General features: G+C 50.1%; 1 long non-coding RNA gene across 1 annotated transcript; it reads right to left on the minus strand.

The window, feature by feature from the left end:
• Positions 1-8,219: 8,219 nt before the first annotated feature.
• Positions 8,220-10,771, minus strand: LOC118711663. Its single transcript, XR_004985776.2, has 2 exons — positions 10,651-10,771; positions 8,220-8,899 (listed from the first exon to the last, which is right to left on the minus strand). It is a non-coding gene; the product is annotated as an uncharacterized LOC118711663 (long non-coding RNA).
• Between the last annotated feature and the right edge of the window lie 1,729 nt (positions 10,772-12,500).

A 12,500-nucleotide genomic window follows, 5' to 3' on the forward strand; every position in this document is an offset into this window, starting at 1 on the left:
AAGGGAGATAGAGAGTTAGAAACATCAATGAGAGAGAAACACCGATCAGCTGCCTCCTGCACACCCCCTACTGGGGATGTGCCCATAGCCAAGTTACATGCCCTTGACCGGAATCGAACCCGGGACCCTTCAGTCCGCAGGCTCTACCCACTGAGCCAAACCGGTTTCGGCATAGCCAATACCTTCTGAGAACTTCCTATATGTCAGGCACCACATTAATGACTCTACATGTACATGCTTACTTAATCATCAGGCCCAGACACCTGCTCAAGGTTACCAGGCAGCAAAACCAGGATTTAAATCCATGCCTTGTCTGAGGGATCTGCCTTTTCCACGACCGCCATTTATCAGCTAATGTCGGCCATTGATTAAACATTCAATGACTGGGAAATGGCTGCATGGAGAGAAGTATAGGAGTTACAGTGTCCAATAAAGATAGCCAATCCAGCCCTGACTGGTTTGGCTCAGGGGATAGAGCATTAGCCTGGGGACCAAAGGGTCCTGGGTTTGATTCCGGCTAAGGGCACATGCCTAGGTTGCAGGCTCGATCCCCAGTAAGGGGTGTGCAGGAGGAGCTGATCAATGATTCTCTCTCATCATTGGTGTTTCTATCTCTCTCTCCTCTCTGTTCCTCTCTGAAATCAATAAAGAGATATAGTAAAAATAAGAAAAAAGAAAAAAAATAGCCAATCCAGAGCCTGGCCTAATGTGTACCCCTCTCAGGCCCCAGTCTCATCCCCACCCCACAATGTTTCACAGAGGGTGGCAGCAGGGTCATTTGGAACCCTGACTCAGGACAGTAAGTCTTCAGTGGGGTCACACTGGACTGTGTGACTTCAACCAAAATCCCAGGGCAGGCCTGGGAGTGCGAACATGGGCAGGGGCAGGGGAAAAGACACAGGCTGGGGCCTTCGGGGTCTCAGCCTTCACGTAAGTGCCATTCGTCCTTAAATCTTCCTACTCCAGCCCCCATGATCTTTGAAAGGACAGAAGATCTGTGAAACTAGAGGGGAAAATCAGAAAAGTCAGGTCTGCCTCTTAGGAGGCCAAGGCACATCCATTCCTGAGAAGGTAGGAATGGTGGCCCAAGCCAGGCCCCGAGCTGTGTAAACAGGGGGGAAGGGAGGAGGGCTGAGGGGGACTCCAGTTCCAGAACAAAATGACTGGGTGAGGCTGGGAGGGGGCAGAGACCAGGCCAACATTCACACTTCATATTTCCCCTAGCCCAGGCACAGCTATCGGGTCTAGTAATAATTAATGTCGTTTTTAAACATTCGTTTAAAATCTTGCTTGGCGTTGACTTGTATTGACATAACCTTCAAACACGTGGTATCTACAGAACATGTGAAGTGCAATTAACAAGTTTTGCTTGAAAAAGTTTGTGTTTGGTTTGGTTTTCGTTGCAAAACTAGGGCTAAGAAGATGGCGGATGAAGAGCATATTCGGCACTGCATGATTTACGAGTTCCAATTAGGAAGAAAAGCAAGTGAGGCTGCAAAAAACATCTGTAGTGCTCTTGGTCAAGATGCAGTTAGCGCCAGAAAATGCCAGCGTTGGTTTGAGAAATTTCGCGAGGGAAATTTTTCGTTAGATGACAAGAGTGGTCGAGGCCGTGTGTCCAATTTTGATCAAGAAGCTCTTCAAGCTCTTTTGGTGCAAAATCCTCAAATTACCCAACAAGAGCTTGCGACAACTTTAAATTGTTCACAGAAAACAATTTCCAATCAATTGCGTGCACTTGGCAAAGTCCAAAAGTTTGGAAAATGGGTTCCTCATGAGTTGACCGACAACAACCGTAATCAAAGAGTCACAATTTGCAGTTCGCTCCTCTCTCGTCAAAACCGTTTGCCGTTTTTAGAGCACATTGTTACCAGAGATGAAAAATGGGTGCTGTATGTTTTTTGAAAAGGCGGCCTCAATGGTTGGACAAAAATGAGGCTCTGCAGCCCACGCCAAAACCTGACTTGCATGCGAAAAAAGTGATGATGTGTGTTTGGTGGAATTTTAAAGGAATTCTTCATTATGAACTTTTACCATCTAACCAAACCATTACAAGTGCAGTGTATAGTGCCCAATTGGAAAGGTTAGCCCAAGTTTTAAGAGAAAAAGAACCCACGCTGATTAATCGGAAGGGCGTAATTCTTCACCATGATAACGCACGACCGCATACTGCAAGAATCACTGCTGAAAAACTGCGCCAGTTGGAATGGGAAGTTCTCCCTCAACCTGCATATTCTCCTGATATTGCCCCTTCCGATTACCATTTGTTTCGTTCTTTGCAAAACTTTCTTCTTGGAAAAAAATTTAATAATGAAGAATGCCTCAAAAATGCATTGACCGAATTTTTTGCATCAAAATCACAAGAATTTTACAACAGAGGGATTAAAATGCTTCCTGAGCGTTGGGCACAAGTAGTAGAAAACAACGGCAACTATATTGTTGATTAAATTTTGTTGTATTGTTTAAATAAATTCGATTTAAAAAGTATTAGAAAACGACATTAATTATTACTAGACCTAATACATACATGCCACAGACAACCAGACATAGCCCCAATCTCTGCCAGGCACAGGAATTCAGCCTGTTTGTGGACGGGGGGCAGGTTGTGTGTGTGTGTGTTTTTTTTAGGGGACAGGATGCTTTGTCCCTGACAGTAACTCGACTTCTCTGTGCACAATCATGGTTCAACTGTCTCTCCTATAGGAATCGACAGCGTGTTCCCAGAGGCCAAAGCTGTGGTTCCAGGGCCCACCCCCTCCCTGTCAGGAAGAGGGAGGAGCCTAGAGGTAAATGAATGGGGCCTGGGGGAGGGCACAGTGTCCCAAACCTGGAGGCCCCAGACCAGGCCCTAAGGGAGGGGTGCCTTGGGCATCCAAAAGCCAGCCATGCCTGACACTGTCCGACCCAAGACCTGTAGGCTAGGGTGGGGTGGTACGGGAAGGCCAGCTGGAGTTGAAGGGGTGAGTCTCAACCTCCTCTTACAGACCAGGCCCGAAAGGCTGGGAGGGGAGGTAAATGCCCCTCACACTGGAACGTCTGAAAACAGAACTGACTGAGCCTCTCTCCTCGGATCAGAGGACTCCACGCACCAGTCCCTGCATTACCTTCCCCTTGGATTCCTGAGAATGGGGCGCTCAGACAATGCCTGGGGGTGGGCCCGGAATGAACTGCTCTTTGAACTGGCGGGACTGGTTCTGTGTCTAGCGCCTGGGAAGTCACGAGTTGCCTGCCAGGCCTGGGAGGGAGGCCTCAGGAAGGGGCCCCTCGTAAATCGTTAACTCCCACAGCTGCCACCTCCACTGCCACCACGGCCTGTCCCCTTGGGCCCCACCCCCAGCTGTGACTCTGGCTCTCAGGGAGCCCCCCCAGGCCAGAAGTCAGAGGTGAGGGGTAAAAGCCAGAGGTCCCAGCACCTGAGCAAGACCCTCCTCCAGCTAGGAGGGGAAGCAGGGGAGGGAGGGTGCCTCTGGGGGAGGCACTTCTAAGTTCAGAGCTCCTCACCCTAGTTTGCCCTCCAGCCTTCCTGCTGCAGCCCTAACCTTTCCTCTTAGGGCAGCCCCTGGGCAAGTCCCAAGCCCATCAGGCCTTTATTTTCCTCAAGGAGGTGATTATGCCAGTCCCACTCACGCTGCCTCAAGGAGCATCACCAGGATTACATAATGAATGGATAGAGCAAAAGATCTACCCAATAGATACTGGTCCAAACTGGGATAGGACCCTTAACATTGTTCCAACCCTGCTTCCTGGTGCTGGGGTCCTCGGAGGGAAATAATAAAGGCTGCTTTTCTAGGGGTATTGTGTGAAGTGAAGCCTTTACCTGCTTAGTAATCTGTTTGCCTGCAGATAAGGAAACTGAGGCTCGTAGGGGAGTGGTGACTTACCCAAGCTGTGTCACCTGTAACAGGATCAAGGCCAGGATTTTAGTCAATGTTGTACTCTCAAGCTGAGTCCTTGAAGGGTTCTGTTCCCTCAAATTACTAAACTACAGGTGAGGAGACACCCTAAAGGCAAAAATGGGCTAGTTAACCCGCCCCAGTAGGGTTTGTGTGCGCGGGGTGGGGGAGGAGCTGAGATGGGGCAGGTAGGGGAGCACAGTGGGCAGGAGACTGGCCATGTCCTCCATCGCTCTCTGTGAGCCTCTCCTTCGGGCCATCTTCCCGCCCTTAGTTCACATACCCCCGGGTGCTACCACCGGGGAGGCCTGACCTGCACTCCCCAGACCCCCGGTAAGAATTCTCCTGCCCCAGACAAGTTAATGAGAGAGGATTGATGGTGGTGCTACCACCCTTTTCACTAGGGAGCCATCTCAGAAGCAAAGAGATGGAGACAAAAAAAAAATAAATAAAATTCAACTTTTAATCAAGATTGCAGATTCAGAAAAGATTCATAAGTGAAATGATTCCCTGAGGAAATATAAAAAGTTACTTACGGCATGGCTAAATTGGGCACGCTTCAATCAGGGGCTGTTGAGAAATCATTAAGATATACAAGACGATTTTTCAGATATATGTGAGCTCTATCAGGAGGGCTGGCCACTGCTCCGGTTAGATCTGGCCCCGAGCTGGCGCTTGGCCTCCCGTGCCACCTCCTCCCACCCAGACCCATGGCTTATTCGCGGGGCCCCAGGGGCCACTGTCTAGAGGTTGCCACTGCCCTCAGGAGCGTAGAAGGGATTAGGATGAAGCAGAACTTTGTAGTGTTTCAAGGAGCTTTTCCCCTTCCCAATAGCTTAATGGTGTGTAGCAGGGCAAGAATTACATACCTGCCCTGAAAAACGAAAGAGGGGACTCCCTTCATTTCCCCTGACCCCTTCCCCTAATTCTTGGATCAGCCAGAGGAAGTGGGAGCCCTATTTGGACACAGGACCAGAGTGCCCTTTCAAAACTGTATCCCAGGGCTTTGCCCTTGGGGAAGAGGGCAAGCCATTCCTTTGGCTCCTCTCTCCAGGGAAAACTGGGGGAAATGAACCCCTTCCCCATGGTGGGGTGGGGTGGGAGCAGTTTTCAAGGATGATCACTAGCTCTTAAGAGAACATTCTCCCTCCCCTGGTAGCTGCTTTCATTTCTCTGGTCGCAGGCATATTATCTGAGGTCTAACCCTCCTGCCCTGTAGCCTGCAGGGGTCTTCCTACTCCTTGCTTTGCCCATGCCTAGGGCTTTTAGAGGCCAGGGCATTAGTGAAACATGGAGGGTCCTTGCTAGATACTGATCACCCTCCCAATTCTGTGCAATCTCGGAGGCCAGGACTCCTGGGGCCTGAGACAGGGTCAAGGTCTTATTATGCATCTCTATGCTTGGTTAAGGCCTGGTCCCCAGTTGGTGTTAAATGTGTATTGAAGTGGGAGGGAGAAAAATCAGGAGGGGCTGGGCAATCTGTCCCGTGAGAGTGGGTGTGGAGAAGGGAGATGGGCCACAGCCTGGTGAGGGGACGGTAATGGCAAGTGCCTAGACCCCCTTTGTTAGGCCCATCTGCCTGATAGCCCTCGCTTCCATCAAATCACCAAGGAAAGCAAGAAACTCGAGCCGGATGGCGGTGGCCACGCTGCCTTGTGGGTGACCCGAACCCGATCCTGGCCAGGCCGAGGCACTATTTTAATCCCCAGCCCCAAACTGCCACCTCAGCCAGCCTGGCCCGTCTCTGGTTACAAAGCCACTGCCCACCTCCCAGCCACTTCCTCCTCCCCACCCGGGAGCCCCCTAGACTGGGTTCAATGTGGGCAACCCTGCCCTCTGTGGACCTTGGTCTGTCAACTGGCATCAATGCCTCTCTCCATTCCTTTAGCCTTGCCCCCTTAGGCACTCTCATTCCTCTACCCTCAGAGGGACCCACTGGCCTGTATTCTGACTGAATCTCCCCGTGGATAAGTGTTCTCTTCCACTAGAGCTAAGGATTCACTCTGGTCACAGACACTGAAATGTTGGACTCTGACTCTGTGGGGGCCAGAGCATGCAGGCCAGGATAGGGTAATGCTACAGAATAGTGGTTCTCAACCTTTCTAATGCCGCGACCCTTTAATACAGTTCCTCACATGACCCTCAGGTGACCCTGCTAGTGGTTCTCAACCTGTGGGTTGTGACCCACAGGTTAAGAACCACTGCTGTAGAGCCTAAGACCATCAGAAAACATAGATATTTACATTATATTTCATAACAATAGCAAAATTAGTTATGAATTAACAACAAAAATAATTTTATGCAAAGGGAGGGCGGGGATAAAAGAGAAAGATCAACCAAAGGACTTGTGTGCATATATATATAAGCCTAACCAGTGGTCAAGGACAATAGGGGGGTGGGGGACTGGAATGGAGGGTTGAGGACAAATATGTGATACCTTAATCAATAAAGACATTTAAAAAAAAAAGAAAATTTTATGGTTGGGGGTCACCACAACATGAGGAACTGTATTAAAGGGTCGAGGCATTAGAAAGGTTGAGAACCACTGCTACAGAAGGAAAGGAAGTAGTTTAGATATAAGTAGGGACCTCCCAGCAGTGAGACTGTACACTAGAGAACTTTCCTTCACGTCAGTGCCTGCCTGCCAGTTTGGGCAGGAAAAGGAAGGCGACTCGAGGGAGTCTGGCTCAAGGACTTATGGGATAGGGGACTCAGGGACCATTCAGTCAGCCCACTGTGCCTTTCTCTCTCCCCCACCCCCACCCCCTTCTTGGAGGGGACAGATTGGCACTCAGGTGGCCCAGCTGTCAGCTGGCTGAGCCTGCTGGACTTGTGTCTATAATCCTTCTACTTTAGGCAGTAGCCCCCACTGGCTCTGAGGCCTGTCAGCCCCACCCCTACCCAGCCCAACACCAGCAGACACTGCCAGGGCACCAAGGGAAGTGAGAGCTGATCATCCATGCTGGTCCCCTCCCACCTCACACTGGCTGGACAGAGGGCATCCAGGCAGGCTGAGGACCCCATGACTGCACCCGCTCCCTCATCCCCATGCTGTGTAGTCCAGCAGTGAGCTGTTGGCACCAAGCCTGGCGCAGCTGAGCAGTGACACCAACAGCCCTGCCATCTCAGGCAAGCATAGTTCCCTCCAACCTGGCAGGTGGGCCATGCAGGCTGAGGGGAAAGGATGTCTCTCACCCTCCTGGGCCTGAGATATGGAGGAGCGTTTCTGAAACTCTCCCCTCCTCTGCAGAGGATCCCAAGGCTCTTGGCTGCCCCTTCCAACCTAGAGGGCTTGTCTTCATGTTAGACCAATGGTTCCCAACTGTAATTGATTTTGCCCCCCAAGGGCTATTGAGGCATGTCTGGAGGCATTTTTGTTTGTCACAACTGCTGCTACTAGCATCCAGTGGGTAGAGACCAAGGATGTTGCTAAATATTCTATAATGCACAAGACAAAGAATTAAATGGCCCAAAATGTCAATAGTGCCGAGGTTGAAAAACCTAGGGAAGAACGTCCCTGATTAATCTGGGAGACCGGTAGGAGGCAGGAGGTATTTTATACACACACACAGGGGCCAGGCCCATCATCTCCCACCCCACAATCAGAGGGTCCTTCTGCCATTCTGGCTGCGGAATGTGGCGTGCAGCTTGCCTGCTCAACTATCCACCCACCCACCCACCTCTGGGTTTGTTAGAAGTGTGCCCACAATGTGTGTGTGAGAAGGTTGTCAAAACTCTTTACCTGCCCATTGAGGGGGACTCAGACATATCCCACCACTAGCAAGCTCTATAGAGCCCTCTCTCCCCAAGAGGATTCTGAGCCAGTGGGAAAAAATAGGGGCTGCCCTGCCCCTCCCATTCCCAGAGGGCTGGCCCAACCTGTGGCTGGTTGGAAGCTCTGGCCTCCTCCTCATTTCCCTATCACCTTCCATTTCTATTTAGGAGGCAGTCATGGTGGCTCAGCCCTTGTCTCTGGTTTCCTAGGGAGCTCTGCCGAAGCAGCCCAGCTTCCGTGGATCCATCTGTCAGGGAGGCTGTTCCGCCCCATCGATTGCTGTTCCCATGGGGCTGTGCTGCTTGAGGGACCCTATGTGTAGTCCAGATAGGAGGGAACCGCACCGATAGGAGTGGCTGGGGGCAGCTGGGCAATAGGCAGAGCTGAGGGGGGCTGACACTTCAATGAGAAGGAACAAAGCTAGACAGGCATGAGAAAAGCAGAGGGCCAGGGGCAGCAAGGCAAGAGGCTGGCTAGAATGACCTCTGAAGCCAGCGGGTACCCTAAGGACCCAGTTTTACCTTTGGACACAGCAAATTCTCACTTGCAAAGACAACAATAACTGACATTTACTGAGCAGGAACAGAGCGCCCAGCATGGAATTGGGGGCTTTGCACATCTCTGCTTTCATTTGAGGTTCACACCTATCCAAAGCAGATGCTGTTATTCTCCTTTGGCAGGGAAGGAAGCTCAGAGAGGTTGCAACATTTGTCGGCGGCTACACAGAGGAGCTGGAGCTAGATTTGGAGGCAGGTCAGCCTGGCCCATGGCCGTGCCCCAGCCCCAGACAGCCAACCAGGCCTGGAGGGAGAGGAAACTTGTCTAGCCAGGCAAGAGGCCCTGCCTACCCTCCCCATGGAGCCACCTCCTCCCCTGGGCACTGTGACATCTGCCCTGCTTCCTGGCCCCAGACAGCTGCTCAGAGCCACGTCAGCACTTCCACGGGGAGCCTGGAAACTGACTCTGGCCCCTGGGCAATGGGGGACCGGGGAGGGCTAAAGAGAGGGTGACCCACTCAGCCAAGCAGGCAAAGGGTCTGATGACCTTGGGCTTCTCTGAGCCTCAGTTTCTCCTGAGTGGGTGGGTGGCAATGGCTTTGGGAAGGGGCTCAAAAGAGGAAACAGTATAGCATACTGGGCGGACAGGGAGCAAACACACTCATTCCCACACTGCCAGAGTGGTGGGATGAAATGGTTGTGTGACCTGTGACCAACTGTATGGTTGTGTGGGGCTGCCACTGGGCAGCCTGTGAACCCTACTGTCCACTGGGGCCAGGTGGCCAGGAGGGTGAGGAGGGGGTGGGGAACAGTCTGTGCCCGCCCAGGCCTGCACTCTGGCTGGCTGAGGCCAGAGATAACCGGAGCCTCCAGGAAAATCATTAGCATCTGTTTAGGCCACAGCAAAGTTGGCTGGCCAGAGCCTCCACCCGCAAGAAAAGGCCCGTTTGCCCCCACCCAGGCAAGCACTAGGACTCGCAACCCCCTCCCAAGGCCCCGCCCAAACTGGTGTGGTGACAACAGACACCCACCCAGAGTAGGGGAGGGGCCTGGGTGCAAGCCAGGCAGGCAAGGGTCGGTATGTTGCCCGGGCGGTGTGGACCGGATGGACACTCCGGTCCATGCTCTGGGCAATCCAGGCCTGCTCTTGGCAGCGCCCACACTGGCAGCAGCCCAGGGAGTGTGTGGAAATGACACCGCCAGGGCGGCGGAGATCCCCCCTCCTGACATTGGCTGGAAAGTGGAGCAGCTCGTCAGGGACAATCAATGGCGATCGATTGCTGCGCGGCTCTGGCGGACAGTGCGGGGGAGGGGCGATGGGGGCTGAGGTCAAACACACACAGACCCGAAAGGGGGAACAGCGGCACAGAGGGGTTGCACAGACACACAATCCGTACAGGGAAACACCAATCTGGGCCAGTGCCACCACGAAGGAGGCACACTCACCACAAGGAGTCACACCACACCACAACAGTCTGACACAACTGGGGTCAAACAAATGGTTCACGTGAATACATATAGTAATAGGGTCACATACACACAACTATCACACAAACAGTTCACTTCACCACCACAGGGCCTCATACCACAATGGATGACCCTATACCAGACACCTACATCACCAGGACACAAAATGAGTCATACATTCCACTAGCTGGTCTCAACCACACAACAGTAGGGAGTTATATACTTTGGCTGCACAACAAAGTCACACAACACAGCAAAAAAAGTTACACAGCCAAATTATACATCATCACCACAATTAAAAAACAAAACAAAGTCAAATGGGTATCACACTATGCAACAATACAATGGTGCCCCACATTGGCAACATAAGATCACACGCCCAAAACAGAGCCATACAGCACACATTGTACCCCCACAACTAAGACACAGATGCAGCTGTCTCATATCCCCTTACACAAATATAGGGTGTCCCCAAAAATGTATACATACATTCTGTTGTTATTTTTTAAATATATTTTAATTTCAGAGAAGAAGGAAGAGAAATAGAAACATCGATGATGAGAATCTTGGTTGGCTGCCTCCGCACGCCCCCGTTGGAGATCCAGCCTAGAGCCCAGGCGTGTGCCCTTGACCAAAATCGAATCCGGGAACCTTCAGTCCACAGGCCGATGCTCTTCCACTGAGCCAAACCAGCTAAGGCTATACACATACACTCTGAATAATTATAAAGGCAGTGTTTATTAAAATACATTTCATTTTCAAAATTGAGCTATCAGTTGTTAAAATCTGTACATATTTTTGGGGGGCACCCTGTATAACATGGCACAATGAACAAATACTGTGGCACAGGCAAACTAGCATTAACTCACAGGGCCAGGCATCTGGTAAGTGTTTAAAACACAGAGGGTCTTGGGACCTACCATGATTATACATATCATAGTAATCTACCATCACACACACCTTGAAAACATAACTCAAGTCTCACAAACACAATTCACTGGTTGTGTGACAGTGTGACCAGCCCTGCTGCACTCACCCACATAGTGGCCACACATGATCACTTCCCCTAGTAAACTCAGAACAGCCACACACTCTGGGACTTTGGTGGGGAAGCCACCCCCAATCTCTTACCAGGTACATATCGGGTCTAGTAATAATGTCGTTTTTAAACTCGTTTAAAATCTTGCTTGGCGTTGACTTGTATTGACATAACCTTCAAACACGTGGTATCTACAGAACGTGTGAAGTGCAATTAACAAGTTTTGCTTGAAAAAGTTTGTGTTTGGTTTGGTTTTTGTTGCAAAACTAGGGCTAAGAAGATGGCGGATGAAGAGCATATTCGGCACTGCATGCTTTACGAGTTCCAATTAGGAAGAAAAGCAAGTGAGGCTGCAAAAAACATCTGTAGTGCTCTTGGTCAAGATGCAGTTAGCGCCAGAAAATGCCAGCGTTGGTTTGAGAAATTTCGCGAGGGAAATTTTTCGTTAGATGACAAGAGTGGTCGAGGCCGTGTGTCCAATTTTTATCAAGAAGCTCTTCAAGCTCTTTTGGTGCAAAATTCTCAAATTACCCAACAAGAGCTTGCGACAACTTTAAATTGTTCACAAAAAACAATTTCCAGTCAATTGCGTGCACTTGGCAAAGTCCAAAAGTTTGGAAAATGGGTTCCTCATGAGTTGACCGACAACAACCGTAATCAAAGAGTCACAATTTGCAGTTCGCTCCTCTCTCGTCAAAACCGTTAGCCGTTTTTAGAGCACATTGTTACCGGAGATGAAAAATGGGTGCTGTATGTTAATTTGAAAAGGCGGCCTCAATGGTTGGACAAAAATGAGGCTCCGCAGCCCATGCCAAAACCTGACTTGCATGCGAAAAAAGTGATGTTGTGTGTTTGGTGGAATTTTAAAGGAATTCTTCATTATGAACTTTTATCATCTAACCAAACCATTATAAGTGCAGTGTATAGTGCCCAATTGGAAAGGTTAGCCCAAGCTTTAAGAGAAAAAGAACCCGCGCTGATTAATTGGAAGAGTGTAATTCTTCACCACGATAACGCACGACCGCATACTGCAAGAATCACTGCTGAAAAACTGCACCAGTTGGAATGGGAAGTTCTCCCTCAACCTGCATATTCTCCTGATATTGCCCCTTCCGATTACCATTTGTTTCGTTCTTTGCAAAACTTTCTTCTTGGAAAAAAATTTAATAATGAAGAATGCCTCAAAAATGCATTGACCGAATTTTTTGCATCAAAATCACAAGAATTTTACAACAGAGGGATTAAAATGCTTCCTGAGCGTTGGGCACAAGTAGTAGAAAACAACAGCAACTATATTGTTGATTAAATTTTGTTGTATTGTTTAAATAAATTCGATTAAAAAAAAAAAAGCATTAGAAAACGACATTAATTATTACTAGACCTAATAGCTCCTGACCCTATTTCCTGCCACTCTCACTAAGTCACAGAACACAAAGCACCTCTCACCCAACACTGATCCAGTTACATAGGGTCCCAGAACCTCCCACATAAACTTACTGAGGACCATCCCTAACCAGTCACTCTCTGTGATCCATTATTTAGTGGATATACTGAGGCAACAGTTCTAGAGCCCTCAGAAAAACACACTCCCTAGTCCAAATCCAAAGCAGGAAACTGGAGTAGCTCCTGTTCTCAGCCACCCCCCCTCCAACACCCATTCTCAGTGGTGCCTGTGCATGGGAGCAGAGCCAGATGATCATTCCTTCAACACCCCCTTATAGGCCACTCCTGGGGTTTGTTCCAGTGTAGGGCCACTTCCTCCAGTGAGGCCTGGGTCCTCCCCACGGGCTTCCAGGAGCCCCTTGCAGCCAGAGTGCTCCCCCTTAAGA

This window comes from Pipistrellus kuhlii, unplaced genomic scaffold, assembly GCF_014108245.1.
Source record: "Pipistrellus kuhlii isolate mPipKuh1 unplaced genomic scaffold, mPipKuh1.p scaffold_m20_p_8, whole genome shotgun sequence".
In the NCBI taxonomy this organism is placed as follows: Eukaryota; Metazoa; Chordata; class Mammalia; order Chiroptera; family Vespertilionidae; genus Pipistrellus; species Pipistrellus kuhlii.